General features: G+C 41.0%; 1 long non-coding RNA gene across 1 annotated transcript; it reads left to right on the top strand.

The window, feature by feature from the left end:
• The first annotated feature begins 9952 nt into the window (after window positions 1–9952).
• On the top strand, window positions 9953–12038 carry LOC149268230 (uncharacterized). The gene is made up of 2 exons (XR_016271270.1): window positions 9953–11050; window positions 11136–12038. It is a non-coding gene; the product is annotated as an uncharacterized LOC149268230 (long non-coding RNA).
• The last annotated feature ends 7384 nt before the right edge of the window (window positions 12039–19422 follow it).

The raw sequence follows: 19422 nt of genomic DNA, 5'->3' as shown, positions 1-19422 counted from the left end.
CAATTAAGTTCTCATAGTAAGCGCACACTACAGCCCATGCGTGTTTATGAGTGGGTGCTTGTGTGTGTATGTGTTTGTGTATGTGTGTGTGTATGTGTGTCTGTATGCGTATGTGTGTATGTGTGCCTGTGTGTGCGTTTGTGTGTGTATGCATGTGTGAGTGTATGTGTGTCGCAGTTCGCAGTTCGCAGTTCGTGTCGTGTTTCTTATGTAAGCTGAAAGACGCGAAAAATTATTGAAATATCTATTGCTCCAAGGGTTCAGGGGATCTCGTAGTCGAGCAGTCTCGACTAAAGCTTTTTTACTTGTTTTAATATTAGTTTGATTTCTCGCAGGTTATCGAATATATATATATGTCGGAATGATACTATGAGAAATGAATTACACAGGGACATGTAACTGTCAGTATGGCCGTGTCGTGTCAGTGCGATATTACACTGTTGAAATTGCAATTAGATATCGTGTTAATCGATTGATTTAGTATTGTGGTGCAATTAAAGGATGCACTGTCACTAAGAGACAACAATAGCTGTTGGTGAACGTAGTCCCGGGTGTCGCTGGGTGAGAGCGAGACGGCTAGTCATGCCGTTCGCAGCAGGGTCGCTGTGCTTTCGATGAACAAGAATATGCGACCATGATTAGAACTTTCGAGAGTAGAAGAGAGGGCACACTTGGAATGACTATTAAACGAGAAAGAGCATTAAAAAGAGTTGGGCGACACACCGGGAATTCGTTATTACGCGCAGCTATGATGGAAAACCAGTATGAGAAACGCATCGCCCCGACATCAGAAGTGGGATCGGCACCACCTCCTACGTTCTCGGAGGAGCAGTGACGAACGAATTTGGGCCTACAAAACCGAATTAGTCAATACGTAAAGTGAGCAGCAGAAACGTGACGTCATTCTACGAAAATTTAACACTGACGTGGCAGACGTTGATGCTGAAAATTGATGTGCGACTGTAGCTGAAATACGTGTGGTAGATGAATCGAAGATAAGTATACCGATCCGAGGTGAGAGCTTTCCAATTATCTTTGATTCTGGTGTATTATTCCTTGGTGAAAGATAGCTTTGCACAAGAGGCTATATGAAACAAGTGAGAGTACTCGGGTCGAGACTGCTCGACTGAGAGATGCCCTTGGCTCCTTGGGCTGTTGTTCTGGCTATTCTGCGCATTTTTGTGTACGCATACGGTGGCGCATGCACGCGTCTGCTGGCTGCGCTGTGGGCGGCGGCTGCGCTGCGTTGTTAGAGATTTATGTAATTAACAGGGGAATTTGACATAACAGGAGTATGTTATGATAACAACATGAAAGTGAAATGTTGATGATGTAGCAATGTATTGGTGCACTGTTGCGTCAGTCAGTCTGACACAATGTTGCGATGCTTCTTTGCGATGTTGTAAAACTTCATAGTGACGAGACTGTGTCGCTATATAGACAATGCAAGATGCAAAGCAAATGACAAAAGAGGAATAACGGTTAGACAATGAGTTATCCGTCATGTTTGACGATGAGTTACCCGTCTGAGAGAGACGATGAGTTATCCGTCTATGAGAGACGATGAGTTATCCGTCTAAGAGAGACGATGAGTTATGCGTCTAAGAGAGACCATGTGGTATCCGTCAGGTGCGACGATGAGTTATCCGTCAGGTGCGACGAGGAGTATCCGTCCAAGAGTGACGAAGAGTTATCCGTCAGGTGCGACGAGGAGTATCCGTCTAAGAGAGACGATGTGGTAGCCGTCAGGTGTGACGATGAGTTAACCGTCTAAGAGAGACGATGTGCTATCCGTCAGTTCAGACGAAGAGCTTGAAATAACAGCGGAAATGATATAATAGTGAAGACCAATGGTTGGTATGAATAAGGAATGATAGCAAGAATTGTTGTATCCGTCCGAGAATAACAGAAGAGTAATGTTAATGATAATATTGATAGATACCGAAATCTAAGAAAATGCGAATGTAAAATCGAACTGTAATAACTATTAATAGTAAAGAATAAAAATAAAAATTAAATTAAATTAAAATAATAAAAATATCTTTAACTAAAATAAAAAAATAAATAAAAAATAAGAATAATAATAACTCAATAAAATAAATAATAAATACAATAAAGAAATAAATAAACAAACAAAATAAATAAATAAAATAAAATAAATAAATAAAATAAAATAAATAAATAAATAAAAATAAATAAATAAATAAAAATAATAAATGAATAAATAAAATAAAAGTAGCTATGAATAAATAAAATAGAATAAATAATAAAGCATAGAAGGTAATGTAGAATGATGCCCTATATAACACAGGGACGTGTAAGGGTCAGTATGGCCGTGTCGGAATGATATTATGATACAATAATTACACAGAGACGTGTAAGGGTCAGCATGGCCGTGTCGGAATGATACTATGAGAAATGAATTACACAGGGACGTGTAACTGATATCTAGATATCTTGATATCGTGTTAATCGATTGACTTAGTATTGTGGTGCAATTAAAGGATGCACTGTCACTAAGAGACAACAATAGCTGTTGCTGAACGTAGTCCCGGGTGTCGCTGGGTGAGAGCGAGACGGCTAGTCATGCCGTTCGCAGCAGGGTCGCTGTGCTTTCGATGAACAAGAATATGCGACCATGATTAGAACTTTCGAGAGTAGAAGAGAGGGCACACTTGGAATGACTATTGAACGAGAAAGAGCATTAAAAAGAGTTGGGCGACACACCGGGAATTCGTTATTACGCGCAGCTATGATGGAAAACCAGTATGAGAAACGCATCGCCCCGACATCAGAAGTGGGATCGGCACCACCTCCTACGTTCTCGGAGGAGCAGTGACGAACGAATTTGGGCCTACAAAACCGAATTAGTCAATACGTAAAGTGAGCAGCAGAAACGTGACGTCATTCTACGAAAATTTAACACTGACGTGGCAGACGTTGATGCTGAAAATTGATGTGCGACTGTAGCTGAAATACGTGTGGTAGATGAATCGAAGATAAGTATACCGATCCGAGGTGAGAGCTTTCCAATTATCTTTGATTCTGGTGTATTATTCCTTGGTGAAAGATAGCTTTGCACAAGAGGCTATATGAAACAAGTGAGAGTACTCGGGTCGAGACTGCTCGACTGAGAGATGCCCTTGGCTCCTTGGGCTGTTGTTCTGGCTATTCTGCGCATTTTTGTGTACGCATACGGTGGCGCATGCACGCGTCTGCTGGCTGCGCTGTGGGCGGCGGCTGCGCTGCGTTGTTAGAGATTTATGTAATTAACAGGGGAATTTGACATAACAGGAGTATGTTATGATAACAACATGAAAGTGAAATGTTGATGATGTAGCAATGTATTGGTGCACTGTTGCGTCAGTCAGTCTGACACAATGTTGCGATGCTTCTTTGCGATGTTGTAAAACTTCATAGTGACGAGACTGTGTCGCTATATAGACAATGCAAGATGCAAAGCAAATGACAAAAGAGGAATAACGGTTAGACAATGAGTTATCCGTCATGTTTGACGATGAGTTACCCGTCTGAGAGAGACGATGAGTTATCCGTCTATGAGAGACGATGAGTTATCCGTCTAAGAGAGACGATGAGTTATGCGTCTAAGAGAGACCATGTGGTATCCGTCAGGTGCGACGATGAGTTATCCGTCAGGTGCGACGAGGAGTATCCGTCCAAGAGTGACGAAGAGTTATCCGTCAGGTGCGACGAGGAGTATCCGTCTAAGAGAGACGATGTGGTAGCCGTCAGGTGTGACGATGAGTTAACCGTCTAAGAGAGACGATGTGCTATCCGTCAGTTCAGACGAAGAGCTTGAAATAACAGCGGAAATGATATAATAGTGAAGACCAATGGTTGGTATGAATAAGGAATGATAGCAAGAATTGTTGTATCCGTCCGAGAATAACAGAAGAGTAATGTTAATGATAATATTGATAGATACCGAAATCTAAGAAAATGCGAATGTAAAATCGAACTGTAATAACTATTAATAGTAAAGAATAAAAATAAAAATTAAATTAAATTAAAATAATAAAAATATCTTTAACTAAAATAAAAAAATAAATAAAAAATAAGAATAATAATAACTCAATAAAATAAATAATAAATACAATAAAGAAATAAATAAACAAAACAAAATAAATAAATAAAATAAAATAAATAAATAAAATAAAATAAATAAATAAATAAAAATAAATAAATAAATAAAAATAATAAATGAATAAATAAAATAAAAGTAGCTATGAATAAATAAAATAGAATAAATAATAAAGCATAGAAGGTAATGTAGAATGATGCCCTATATAACACAGGGACGTGTAAGGGTCAGTATGGCCGTGTCGGAATGATATTATGATACAATAATTACACAGAGACGTGTAAGGGTCAGCATGGCCGTGTCGGAATGATACTATGAGAAATGAATTACACAGGGACGTGTAACTGATATCTAGATATCTTGATATCGTGTTAATCGATTGACTTAGTATTGTGGTGCAATTAAAGGATGCACTGTCACTAAGAGACAACAATAGCTGTTGCTGAACGTAGTCCCGGGTGTCGCTGGGTGAGAGCGAGACGGCTAGTCATGCCGTTCGCAGCAGGGTCGCTGTGCTTTCGATGAACAAGAATATGCGACCATGATTAGAACTTTCGAGAGTAGAAGAGAGGGCACACTTGGAATGACTATTGAACGAGAAAGAGCATTAAAAAGAGTTGGGCGACACACCGGGAATTCGTTATTACGCGCAGCTATGATGGAAAACCAGTATGAGAAACGCATCGCCCCGACATATATATATATATATACATATATATATATATATGTTTAATGTGGCTTCAGCCATTAAGTGGTAAGAATCGATTTCGAAGTTATATACTAAATATTCTGTTCTTTGGTGTACCATTATCATTTGGTCGTCATTGTAGACTGGTATTGGGATAACCTTATATAAATGAGATGGATATCTGCTGAATAGCGGAATCTTAGCGTTAACTATTATTTTGTTGTCTATAAAGGTTCCTTTCGTTGTAAGTAATTGATATATTTCTTTTAGCTCCGTACCTGTCCTTTTCCCTGGTAGGACAAACTTTCTTTTATCTTGGCTATTTCTTCCCCAAATTGGTAAGTCTTCAATATCACTGGGCTCAATCTGCTATGTATGATTTATATCAATTAGCATATTTATTACCCCTGTTTGAATCTTGTCACATTCTTCGATTAAGGAATTTAATTGATTTGTTATCATAAAGAAATTAATTGCTTCCTTATACACATAATAAGATTCTATTAGCAATTCTGTCATATTGTCTATACTTATATTCATGTCATTGAAACGAATATTGATTTCCTCCGTGGTTCTTTTGAGTATATTTGCTGTGGAATCTATTATGGATGTCTGTTTCTCACTCAATTTTTATACCCTGAACCCATTGAAAATGTATGTAACAGGCGGAAGGAGGCGTGGCAGACCCCACAAAGTATATATATTCTTGATCAGGGCGACGAGCTGAGTTGATTTGGCCCTGTCCGTCTGTCTGTCCGTCTGTCCGTCCGTCCGTCTGTCCGTCTGTACGTATGTATGAACGCGTCGATTTCAGAAGATATAATAGCTAGAGACTTCAAATTTTTTTTAAAATGTCCGTAATTACAGCGCGCATATCAAGTTTATCATTAAAAATCGATAACTCATCCCGATCTTTTTTTTATCGATAAAAACCCTTATCGAAAACCAGTTATAAAATTATATCTTCTACACCTTTATTGCTAGAGTCTCCAAATTTTTAATGTATGCTTATATGCAATTTATACAATTTCGGATTTTGTTAAAATTTACCCCCCACCCTTAAATTCACCCCCTAACCATCACTTTTGTAAAAAGCGTATTTCAAATACTAGAGACTTGTGCTTTGGCAATTACATGCATATTCATGTTATAATCATAATCTGAAAGTTTCATGAAGAACGTACGCCCATAAAAAAAAGTTATTAATCAATTAAGTTCTCATAGTAAGCGCTCACTGCCGCCCATGCGTGTTTATGCTTGTGTGTGTATATGTATGTAATTGTTTGTGTATGTGTGTGTGGGTGTATGTGTGTGTATGTGTGTGTGTGTATGTGTGTGTATGTATGTTTGTGTATGTATGCCTGGGTGTGCGTGCGTGCGTGCGTGTGTGTGCTTGTGTGTGTGTTTTTTTTTTTTTTTTTTTTTTTTTTTTTTATATTCATTTATTGACAAAATTATACAAATTGCAAGTTGCGTGGTGGCTAGGATAGCGCGCGGTGTTTGCGGGACGGCCGTAAAGCATTGCTTCGCAAGCACTATGCGCTACCTTAGCCTGGGACAGCTCGTCTTCTCGATCGCTCGACTCTGCGGAGCTCCATCATCACTGTGGCCGCGAAGGTGCTTGTTAGTTCCCAAGCTTCCTCCGATTCCAGCATGGCGTTGACTAAGTTTTCCGCTCTGATGGAGCGGCCCACTGCCTCTTCCAGACAACGCCTCTCCTCCAGGAACCGTCCACATTCGAAAAGAATGTGGTTGGCGTCTTCCACATGCCCTCGCTCGCACCAGGGGCACTCGTCAGATTCCTCGTGGCCAAAGCGCTTCAAATAGCTCCGAAAGCATCCATGACCCGAGAGGATCTGCGTAAGGTAGAAGTTAACCTCGCCATGTTTGCGGTTAACCCATGGTTCAAGCTCCGGGATGAGCTTGTGCGTCCACCGCCCTTTAGCTGAGCTATTCCACCTTCTTTGCCATCGTGCGATGCTGTTCGCCCTGACAGCGTTGAGTCGCGTAGGCTCGTGCGAATTCCGCTCCACGGCTTCGGCGACCAAATACTCCAGTGGCACCATACCGGCTATGACGAGCGCCGCGTCATCGGAGATAGTCCTGAAAGCGCAGCTGACTCTGATTGCGCTCAGCCTGTAGATCGCGCAAATGCCTCGGCTGTAGCTCGGCGTTGCCATCGCTCTTGCCCATATTGGCGCAGCATAGAGGATGACAGACCTAATGACGCTCATTAGGAGGAGACGTCGTTGCTGTTTAGGTCCCCGCGTGTTAAGCATGATTCTCGAGAGAGCTCTACAAGAATCAGCTGCCTTTTTATGCACATATTCTAAGTGCTCGCGGAAAGTTAATCTTGTGTCTATCATGACACCAAGATATCTTATCGCCCTCTTTGACGCAATGGTGACGCTGCCGATCTTTATATTGGCAGTTTCCACTCTTTTGCGACTGCTGACTAGTACAACTTCGGTCTTGTGTGCCGCAAGCTCGAGCCCAGCTCCTGTCAACCAGCTTCGTATGCGATTGATACTTTCGCTGCACATATCCTCTGTATCTTTGAGCTCCTTTCCTATGGCTACGACAGCTACATCATCAGCAAAGCCAATGGTGTGCGCGCCTGCTGGTAGTTCCAAGCGCAGTACGCCGTCGTACATGATGTTCCATAGGAGAGGCCCCAGCACTGAGCCTTGGGGTACTCCAGCTGACACTGTATGAGTTTGGGGACCCTCACTCGTGTTGTATATCAGTGTTCTTCCTCTGAAGTAGCTCTTTATTATCTCTCTTAGATATTTAGGGATATTATATTGTGACAGCGCATTCAGTATCATATCCCAACTAGCTGTGTTGAAGGCATTCCTTACATCCAGGGTCGCGATGATACAGTATTCCTTCGTCCCGTGCCTCCATCTGGTGCCTTGAATAGCGGAAGTGGCCAGACCAACAACTTTGTTAAGCGCGTCCGTTGTTGACCGGGCCTTCCGGAATCCAAATTGGTTTGGTGACAGGCCTCCGGCGCTTGCAATCGCAGTCTCCAGCCTAGAGCAGATCAGTTTCTCAAACACCTTTCCCATGGTGTCTAAGAGACAGATCGGTCTGTACGAAGATGGCTCATCTGGTGGTTTGCCAGCCTTGGGTAGCAATACCAGATTCTGGGCTTTCCATTTTGCCGGGAACGTCTCTTGGATCAGGCATTCGTTAAATAATTCGGCGAACGTACTTGGGTGCAAGGCGAGGGCTAGCTTTAGCGCACGATTTGGGATCCCGTCCGGCCCTGGAGCTGTGTTGGTTCTAAGACCTCGGAGAACTACTGATATTTCTTCCTCTGTAACTAAAACAATTTCAGTGCTCGTTGAGCCCTGATCAGCAGACTCGGACTCAGGGGCGTGAATGGAGCTTAAACTTTCTGGAAAGAGTGTTTCCACAATCGATTTAAGCTCCAGACGATCCGTCGGCTGCACCTGTCTACCTGCGTATAGTCTTTTAACTATTATCTTATATGCCCTGCCCCAAGGGTCATATTCGGCTGAGTCGCACAACTGTAAAAAACATTCTCTTTTGCTTGCCCGAATGGCCTTCTTCAGCTGTCTTCTAGCTGCCTGGTAAGCTAACTGTTTCTCAAAAAACGTTGACCTACCGCGAGCCCGTTGGTAGCTTCTTCTCGCCTGGATGCATTTGCGACGAATGTCACCTATTTGCGTATTCCACCAATACGTAGGATCATGTTGTCGCGTGAACTGCTTGCGACGTAACATGCTGCTATTGCAGGCACACTGTATTTGGGCTACCATTTGGCATGCTCTGGCCTCAGCATTACCAATTGTACCTAGAGACTGAATGGCCTCTGAAAAGACCGCGGGATCAAAAGTATCTAGCCGATACGACTCCCTCCACAATGTTGACGCCCTGGCAGGTGGCTCACCTATTGTGAACAGAAGTGCCGTATGATCGCTGCCTGTATAGCTATCGCAATGGCTCCATGTTGCTCCCCGAAAGAGGGATGAAGTGACAAAAGTAATGTCGATAACAGACCCGTATCCCGCCCGACTGAAGGTGTACTCATGGCCAGTGTTGAGCAGTGCAGCATCTAGTGTCGCGAAGATCTCCAGTAGGATACGACCTCTGGCATTTGTTGTTGGGCTACCCCATTCTAGCGCCCAGGAGTTAAAATCTCCAGCTATAATGGCCTTCCGACCCCTGGCATCCTCGGCAAGCTCGTCGAGCACCGTCGTGAATTCACTGAGCTGCATGCTGGGGGCCAGATAGCAACTGTAAAGCCATAAGCTACCACATCGGCCACGTACGAACCCATTGAATGACTTAACATTCGAAAGTACGTTCGTTGAGTTGCCGCATACCCACAACGCAGCTTTGCCATTAACGTCTGTTGACCATGTCCTAGGGCAGCTGGTTCTACAGTGGTGAGGCTCACTGAGAAAAGCTACATCTATACATTTTTCCCTAATGGTCTGCTCTAGAAGATCTTGGGCAGCAACACAATGATTTAAGTTAAGCTGCAAAAACCTTAACATTTCATTTTACGAGCAGCTTCACGGTAAGATGGGCACTTGAAGCTGCCTGCTGAATGGTCCGTCTGCTTTTCACCTTTCCGGATGCAGAGGCTACATTTTGGTGGCTTGGTGCATGCTTTGGCACTGTGACCCATCTCTCCACACCTGAAACAGGCGCCCTTTAAGTCACAGTCGCTGCCGCAGTTTGCTGCCATATGACCGTAATCGAGGCACTTGAAACAGCGTTTAGGCTGCTCCACGGCTCGGATACGGCATACTACCCATTCTATTCTAATTTTGGACAGCTCGAGCAGAGTTTTAGCTTTCCCAATTGGAAGAGCAACCGTAGCTCTTTGCTGTCCACCAAAAGCTGGCCGAAGCGATTTGATAGCCTCAATGGGGAGTGAGCTATCCTTCAACCCTACCCTAATTGCCTCCAAGATCTCCTCTTTGGTCGCTAACTCATCTAGATCGCGAATCTCAACTTGCGCCGATTCGGTAAGTGTTTTAACTACCGCTCGGTCTCCCAAGGCCTTGCCTACAGCTTCGTGCAGAGCCTCAGCGCTATGCTCCGGCTTCCTACTCAGTTGCAGTAAAAGGTCCCCCTTAGCTGTCTTTCTAATGCCTTGAACGTCGCTGCTCAGATGCTTCAAATTTGGGTCGTTTTTAACTACACGAAGCATGTCCGCATAGCTGCAACCCCCTACGCCTGAAATCGCAATCGCGTCAGTCCTGGGACGTTTTTGCATAGGCTTTCGCCCTTTGACGACTGTCCAGCTGCTCTGGTTTGTCTGTCGGGCGGCCTGGTTTGAAGTTTCAGATTCAGCTGTAGCCCGTAGAGCCATTGGTTCTTTTGGGTTCGCTGCACTTCTATTGGGCCTCGGCTTTTTTGAGGGAGTTTTCCTCTGTTCGGAGGCAACTTCCCTCGACCGCTTGGGAGTATTGCTACCTACTGTAGCACTAATGCTCGCTGCCTTAAAGTTTTCGCCTACTTTTTTGAGTGGCGTGGTCTGCACCTCACAGTTTTTAACCGAACGGTTGCAGAACGCTTCGGCCGTCTTGTGAAGGCTGACCAGCCTAGCCAGCTCCTCTCTCATTAAGGCATTTATATGCCGCTGACCCCCAAATAAGGCAGACAAACCCTCTAGTGTAGCTCCTATTTGAGCTAACGCTTCTTTTAGTGACTTGGGTGCCTGGCACTCAGCCACTGGAGCCTGGATAGAAGTCGACGGCTGCGCCAACACCCTCTGTTGTTGCTGCGGCGATCGCTGCAACGAGGAACGACGCGCAAAAGCTTGCAGCTCGTCCTCCATCATGGCATCCATTTCTGCTCCGACTACCACGGCGTGAAGCCTGTAGTGGGCAATGGCTACTACTATAATCTGAGTTTACAACCCGCAGTAACTTAAACTCAACTTGACTACAGCGAGAGCCCGAAAGTATGCACTACTTTTAATAACTGCTACTTCACTCCAGCAGCTTTGTTGCTGTCTTTGCTAAGGCTTAGCAACTCACCAACGTTAGTGAGCAGCTGATTGCCCGATGCAATTTCCAGCACTACTAACAGCTGTTAGAGTGAATGCACCTGATTTTTCTTATTGCGCAAGTGTGACGCCTAAAGTAACAAAATTTACGCGCTCACAAAAGACAAGGAAAGGAAAGAAGCCCTGACGCCAAAACACTGACGCTATCGCCCCCCCTCTCTTGCACCACCGAATTATACCGCTTGGGAGTTCCACGAACCGCCGCGCAGTAAGTCTCTGGTAGTTTTTTGAGGTCGCTGGGTACGCCGCGCCCACAGCAAACACGTTGACTTCAGTTCTTTCCACTTTCACAGGGGAAAACACAGTTCAAGCTATTGTCTACGATGGACCACGATGACATCGACCGCACTCCGTGAAAACGCAACTCGTGTGTGTGTGTGTGTGTGTGTGTGTGTGTGTGCGTGTGTGTGTGTGTGTGTTTCTTGTGAAATAGCTATTACTCCAAGGGTTCAGGGGATCTCGTAGTCGAGAAGTCTCGACTAGAGCTTTCTTACTTGTTATACCCTGAACCCATTTTCAATGGGAAATCAGGGTATAATGGTTTTGTTGAAATGTATGTAACAGGCAGAAGGAGGCGTGGCAGTATATATATTCTTGATCAGGGCGACGAGCTGAGTTGATTTGGCCCTGTCCGTCTGTCTGTCCGTCTGTCCGTCCGTCCGTCTGTCCGTCTGTACGTATGTATGAACGCGTCGATTTCAGAAGATATAATAGCTAGAGACTTCAAATTTTTTTTAAAATGTCCGTAATTACAGCGCGCATATCAAGTTTATCATTAAAAATCGATAACTCATCCCGATCTTTTTTTATCGATAAAAACCCTTATCGAAAACCAGTTATAAAATTATATCTTCTACACCTTTATACACAAACACATACACACACAAGCACCCACGCATAAACACGCATGGGCTGCAGTGTGCGCTTACTATGAGAACTCAATTGTTTAATAACTTTTTATGGACGTACGATCTTCATGAAACTTTTAGATTGTGATTATAACATGAATATGCATGTAATTGCCAAAGCACAAGTCTCTAGTATTTGAAATACGCTTTTTCCAAAGTGAGGGTGAGGGGGTGAATTTAGAGGTGGGGGGTAAATTTTAACAAAAACCGAAATTGTATAAATTGCATATAAGCATACATTAAAAATTTGGAGACTCTAGCAATAAAATAAAGGTGTAGAAGATATAATTTTATAACTGGTTTTCGATAAGGGTTTTTATCGATAAAAAAAAGATCGGGATGAGTTATCGATTTTTAATGATAAACTTGATATGCGCGCTGTAATTACGGACATTTAAAAAAAAATTTGAAGTCTCTAGCTCTTATATCTTCTGAAATCGACGCGTTCATACATACGGACAGACGGACAGACGGACGGACGGACAGACGGACAGACGGACAGACGGACAGACAGACGGACAGGGCCAAATCAACTCAGCTCGTCGCCCTGATCAAGAATATATATACTTTGTGGGGTCTGCCACGCCTCCTTCTGCCTGTTACATACATTTCAACAAAACCATTATACCCTGATTTCCCATTGAAAATGGGTTCAGGGTATAAAAATCAAGTCCTATTATTCCATCAAAGCTTGATAAGCTGGGAATTAAAAAAAATGTGGTTGTTGTATCAAAAAGGTGCATAAGACATTTCTCTTGAACGGCGTTAAAGCCATGAAGTGACTTAACTACAAATTTTTCGGAAACTTCGGTTACATTTTTAAGTTTCGGGATTGGTTTTATATAGTTTTTTGAAGCGCCTGTGTCTATAAGTAATTTGATTTGTCTACCTGCTATCATTCGCTCTACAAACGGTAACAGGGAGCAATTTCTAAAAAATTGACCTCTTGAATGTGATCCTCATCTTCCAAATCTGATACCTCAGCCTCCGCTACTGCTTGGTACTCTTACTCCGATTGACCTTCAGAATTTTCATCATGTGAGAGATGATTAATTCTCTGTTGTTTGGGACCGGTAGTTCTAGCTGTTCCACTACTTGTTTTTTTTTGGCACCTGATTTTGATAGGAACCGCATTGATTCGGGTATCGAGTTGTTTGCCTAAACCGAGATGAAGCGTCAACGTCCATAGGTTGTGGTGGTTCTTGTTTTATATTTGAGCTATTGTTTGGGATTTTTGTTTGTAAAATGGAGTTTTTACTTGGTTTGGGGTACTTTCTACAGTGGGCTGCCTTTGCTGTCTCTGTTCCTGACGCTGAGCTCTTTCTTCATTATTCCTAGCAAAACTATTAGCGAATTGGAAGCGTTCATGATTAGATTCAACTTCCTGTGCAAGTGCCAGTGCTGATGGCAAATCTTTTGGCCTTGCTGAAAATAGAATGTCACTGAGAGATTTCTTTGTCCCTGAAATGAAGACTCTCAATGCATCTGTTCTGTATTTTTCGTTTAGAGAAGCAGCCAAGTCATAATTGTTTTGTCTATGAGTAATGTTAATTTCTTTCCAATTTCCTCATAATATTTGGTTATTGTCAGGGTTCCCTGACGTAGAACGGACAATTCTTGCTCGATTATATAAATGGGGCGTTTATCGGCGTATGTAAAGTCAAGTCTATTGATAATTGCTTTAAAATTCAGTGGAGTGTCGTATGAAGACAGTACCATATCAGCAGGACCTTTGATTTTATTCCTAATTATACCCAGTGCCTGATAATGCTTTGAGCTTCCTACATAATTTTCAAAGATTTTATATGCGGTGTGTGCGGCTTTCCGCCACGAAACATAAGTCTCGATTTTTCCCTCAAAGTCTGGTATTGATTTTACTATGTCCAGTGTTTCGTCACATTTAATACCTACAATAATTTCCGCATCTTTTAACACTTCAACCTCGGGTACGCACACTGTTGCGTTTCGAAACTCGTTTCTCATTTCCTCCAGTTTCCTTTCAAATACTTGCGCTTGATTTTCTAATGCACTGTTTACTGCATACTCAAGCAGCGCTCTCAGATTTTCTTCACTCACTGCCATTTTATTTTTTGTTTGTTCCGGCTTTAGTTTGTGTAAAAAATGTCTTTTATTAGTTCCTCTAGTTCTAGGTCATATACCTCTTCTCTACTCATAGGATTTTCCATTTAATTCGAAAAATTTCCGTCGCAAAGACTCTTTACAAACACTTTTTGCTTAAATTTGTTGTATTTATTTACTTTAAATGAGCACTCTACTCACATTTCTTTAACCCTCTAAGACCCAAGAGTGCCTCTGGGCACTTATTTTATTTTTAATTTTAAAAAAATAACTAAGAGCTTTTAGTTAATTTAAAAATGGTAGGACTGTTAAAAATACTTGCCAAAATAGCCTGAAAAAGTTTCAAAGCTTTCGGACACAATAATCTGTACTTTTAATAAACGTTTGATCGAATCATATGTTATTTGGCGCCAAAAATTTCAGCTGCTGCATATTGTCTTTTGAGGGGTTGATAAAAGCGAACTTATAAAACCTATTGAACTCAAAATTTTTTTCGTGAAAGGTATGGTAATTTACTATATAAATGAAGTTTAAAATGTGCGAATATGTTGAAATTGTGCTTTGTAGTATCATAAAAGTGATAAGAGCCTTGAGGCACTCTTGGGGCTCCATGGCAAAATATGTTGTCAGTAGCTCTTTCACAACTGCTTGCATTTCTTGAGTAATTTGTGTGTGATTTGTATTTATTGTTGATTTTTGTTAATAAAAATTGTATAATGGCTTTGGGAGTTCGCTATAAATGGTCTGATTTGACGGATGAACAACTGCTGGAGTTGTTCGTTTTTCAGTTTGTACGTGAGTTCCTCATATGGAGTAGATGATTAGTAACGTATTGTGGAAAGACAACAAGGCCGTTCGGTGGTTGTCGACCTATGTGGGCGTTAAGCCGTTTAAGAGGTCACATGCACAAGAAGGAACAGCAAAGACAGCTCGTTACGATAGAAAGTCGAAGCGCCATGTAGAAGTTGACTGTCCACAAGTTATTAGAGAGCATATTGCTCTTATGGGGGGTGTGGATCTGATGGATGGGCTTATGGGCCGATACCATATACGAAGTAAAACTCAAGATGCTGTAACCCGAATTTTCTACCATTTGGTAGGTATGGCCTTAACAAACGCCTACATCCTATACAGACATATACAAAAGGAAACCATGAGCAGCGAGAAATTCATCGAGCTTCCGTATTTTCGAGAGTCTATTGCAGCGGGTCTAGTGGGATATCAGTCAAAAGACTTGCCAGGTCGTCCACTCAAGAACAACAATTTAGCTTCACAATCTTCAGCTTTGTCTACGGTCGCCATCACATACTATGCAGTCGCCAATTTCTCAGCGATCCTTGCAGCCACAGCTCAAACAAGGTCAAAAATCAAATCACCCAATAATGGACTTGAGGTGTGACCCTCTGAATCATTTTCCAGAGTGGTTGGATCGCAATACGGAAAAAGATGGTGCAAGGACTGCAAAACTTCACAAACACAGTTCATTACAAAATGTAAACTGCATTTATTGTGCAAGTATAGTTAAAATTTCAATTTCGGTGTATTTAAAAATATAAATTAAATAGAAAACTCATTTATGAAAATATAAAAATATTTTGAAACAATAAAAAATAAATAAACATCAGCTGCATCGACCGGGATTCGAACCGCGACTCCTTGATCGAGCGTCATGCAGCTAACACACTAGGCCACCCCACTCCTGCTAGTGGCGCTGGCAAAACTCAAATAGTTTCACTGTTGCTGCGCCATCTACCAAATCTAAACGAAACTAACAGCTGATGTGATTCAACGAATGTTTTTGTTGTAGCTGCTGCACGTGCGTTTGTTAATTGGCCAAATATTTGATTATTTTTTATTAATTTTTGACTGAACGGAATTTAATGAAACTTTCGGCATATGATCTACATATTATATTGAATATTTGAGAAATTTAAAAAAAAGAAAATCATTCACAATTAGCTATAGTGGCATCTGATTTGAACTTGAACTTTACTCGATAAAAACATAACGGGATGATTTATCGAATTTTAAAAGCAAACTCGACGTCCGCGCTGTATAAACGGTCATTTAAAAAAAAATTCAAGTCTCTAGCTCTTATATCTTCGGAAATCGACGCGTTCAAACATACGGACAGACGGACAGACGGACAGACGGACGGACGGACAGACGGACAGACAGACAGACGGACAGGGCCAAATCGACTCAGCTCGTCGGCCTGATCAAGAATATATATACTTTGTGGGGTCTGCCACGCCTCCTTCTGCCTGTTACATACATTTCAACAAAACCATTATACCCTGATTTCCCATTTTCAATGGGAAAAAAAAATAAAAATAAAAAAAATAAAATTATTTGTAAACTATTTTTTTACCCTCTAAGCCCTAAGAGTGCCTTGAGGCACTTATTTATATTTTCTCACCTTCCAGGTAAACGAAAGCTTCTACATTTTTTCTGAGTTCATATTTGAGCTCAGGAGCCCCTATTTACTTAAAAAAAAATTATTCGAATTAATTTCTGTCTTTATTTTAGAAAGCAGTCTTAGAGGGTTAAAAACTATGGTTTTTATATGTTATTTTAGCTCTCCTTTTTCATTTGTTTATCCCGTCTGCAAGTCCAACGATGTTGCCTCCTTGCTTGAGATTTCTTTGATGAGCAGATGCCCCACGTTGGGCGCCAGGTAATAATTAATATACTCAGACTGTTTACTTGTGATCTCTGCACGAAGTTAAATCAGCGAAATAGAATTATTACTTGTTCGTTTATTGGTCAAATCCGTACTGCTTTTTCAGTGATGCTTACGCTACGACCGTCAACGCATTAATGTAATGACGTAATTATTGCGCAACTCCCTTTCTTCTTTCGGTCTTTCACTCTCTGGCCCACGTGTCTTCAACACTTGATATGCGTATGCACATACACACATACATATGTATGCAAACATGCAGGTGTGTGTCTTCTTTGTGAGTCGCTGACGATGTAGTTGAGTTTGTCTGCCCGGATGTGTTAACTTATATACTCGGGCTGATCACCCAAAAAGCTTTATCGGATATATGTTCGCCCACAGGGGGTGTGGCAAACCTAAAATATAATAGCTAGAAGCTTCAAATTTAGATAGTTAAGCTACCAGTAACCTCCTCTATCGATGACCCCAAAAAAATTTTACGCCTCTTTAGGGGCGTGGCATATCGAAAAATACCCTGTATTTATCATGTTATTTTAAGATTAAGATTAAGACGCTGGTTCCTTTCTCTTTGTTTCTTACCATGGGTGGAGGAAAAAACAGAGAACGCCGAAGGACCAAAATGTTACAGCGTTAAATAAAAGAACTCCACATTTGACGAATTTACGACCGAAAACTGAACTGAACTGTTAATTGTTTAAAATCCTAGCTCCTATATACCTATCAGAGACTCTTAAAACTACTTCCAATCACTGGACGGGTGCATTTTCCCATACAAACAAGTGCACAGATGTTTATCCCTTTTTTAGATCGCTGGGCCCAGGCTCACGTTACATTTAGTCGCCGCATTCTATCATTATTTTCATTTTTACTCTCAAATTTCTAAAGGTAATATTAAGAGCAACTGCGAATTTTGTAAGCTTATCTATGATTGCAACAAATGACTTGTGTTTTATAGGAAATATATTTATAAGTATAATTTTGTTTTTAGTATCTGGTATTTTAGTAAATTGAAAGATTGGTTTTATCTTTTTAATATACTATACTTAATTTCTTTGCATTTTCTACAATTGGCTATTATTATACCCTGAACCCATTGAAAATGGGTTTGAACGCGTCGATCTTAAAAGATATAAGAGCTAGAGACTTGAAATTTTTTTCCTAGGTTTTTCCTAGTTTTGCTTTAAATATCAATAACTTGCCCCGTTATTTTGTTACCGATTAAAAACCTTATCGAAATCCAGTAATAAATTTATATCTGCTACATCTTTAAAGCTAGACTCTCCAAATTTTATATGTATACTTATGTGCATTTTATACAATTTCGATTTTTGTCAAAATTTACCCGCCACCCCACTTTCACCTTCTAGCCGTCGCATTTGTAAAAGGCGTATTTCAAATACTAGGGAATTGCGCTTTAGCAAATACATGCATATCTATGTTGTATTTATAATCTAAACGTTTCATGAAGATAGTCCATCCACCAGAAAAGTTATTAAACAGTTAACTTCCCATAGTAAGCCACCAGCCAATGCGTGTTTATGCGTGTGATTAATTATTGAAATATCAGTTGCTCGAAGGGTTCCGGGGATCTCATAGTCGGGCAGTCTCGACTATAGCTTTCTTACTTGTTTTTCTCATGTTTGTTAAGTGTTCTTGAAATACATGCTAATGGTTGTCCCTGTTGATATAACACTGCACCTGGCATCTGTAGTAATTGTAAATGGTTTGCCTAATTCTGGGTATTTTAATATTGGATGTGAACTTCTAAGCGCTTATGATTTTCAAATTATTTTATTTATTTTAATTATTTGCAATCTGTTTTTATAACAATAAGCAAAGTGTTTAATCCCAGTGGGCAAAATGGGATGTGTTTTTTGAACCCTTGCACTTGTGCATACATATTGACTCTTTTTACAAAAATTGGGATTAATCAGCTACCACATTTTTAAAAAACATTCATTCTGATAGGCAAACCCACGATCATTGAACGAAATCAGGTACTTAAACATAAGAGCGCCTCTTCAATTAAAACCAGAGCTTGCAAATGAGAGTTGATCGTTTTTTCGTTTACGCTCTTCTTCGCATCTTAACCAAAAAAATTTTGCAGACACGTCTCGCTCTGAGCTTCACTCTCTGACAGTGATACCAATTTTTTTTTTTTTTTGAAAAAAGGCTAATATGTCCGGAAAATACGAAAAAAAGGATGAAAATTAAAAAAAAAAAAGGACAGAAAACAGGACAAAAATTTTTTATTTGTTATTTTGTGTTTTTTCTTTTTTATTCCAAACATTTCAAGGTAAATCGTCCTTAAAGTGCACAGCCAGTATATTTTTAATTAGACTGGTGCACTTTGTTCTGTGCAATTTTAAATTGTGAGCTTCAAAATTCACTTTGCACAGTTCTGTGAGATTATCTACAGGCTCAATCGCACAATGCTTTGCTATGAACAGAGCTAATGCAGCTTCTTGACGACTAGATTCGGGAACTTCTGCCGGCTTAAAACAAATTTTGTTTTTTTGCGCAAAGCACGAAGCATTTTATGTTTTGTTTGTCGCAATATGTGCGCAAATTTGATCGATTTTTCAATTAATACTGCATTTGCAGATTCTGCAGTACGCTTTATAGTCGTCTTCATCGCGGGCTATCCACGACTTAAAATCTGGCTGTAGTAGCCAGCAATCTAATAATGTTTGCCCATACGTTTCTTTGGGCATTTTATTACCCTTTTCGCATGGAGCACAATTTAAAAAGCAATTAAAAACGATATCGATAATACCACTAACCAGAGAACACATAGACTAGACAACTAGTGGAAAGCTTTTTGCACGCTTTTTTTGAGGCTTTAGCACCCCAGACAGCTTTGGACTCGCTCGGCTCCTTACTTTTAGGTTCGAGCTACGAAAAAATACG

Source organism: Drosophila arizonae, chromosome X (genome assembly GCF_054131065.1).
Source record: "Drosophila arizonae isolate 15081-1271.41 chromosome X, UAZ_ARI_1.0, whole genome shotgun sequence".
NCBI classification, from domain to species: domain Eukaryota; kingdom Metazoa; phylum Arthropoda; class Insecta; order Diptera; family Drosophilidae; genus Drosophila; species Drosophila arizonae.
This window is presented reverse-complemented; position numbering and strand designations above follow the sequence as displayed.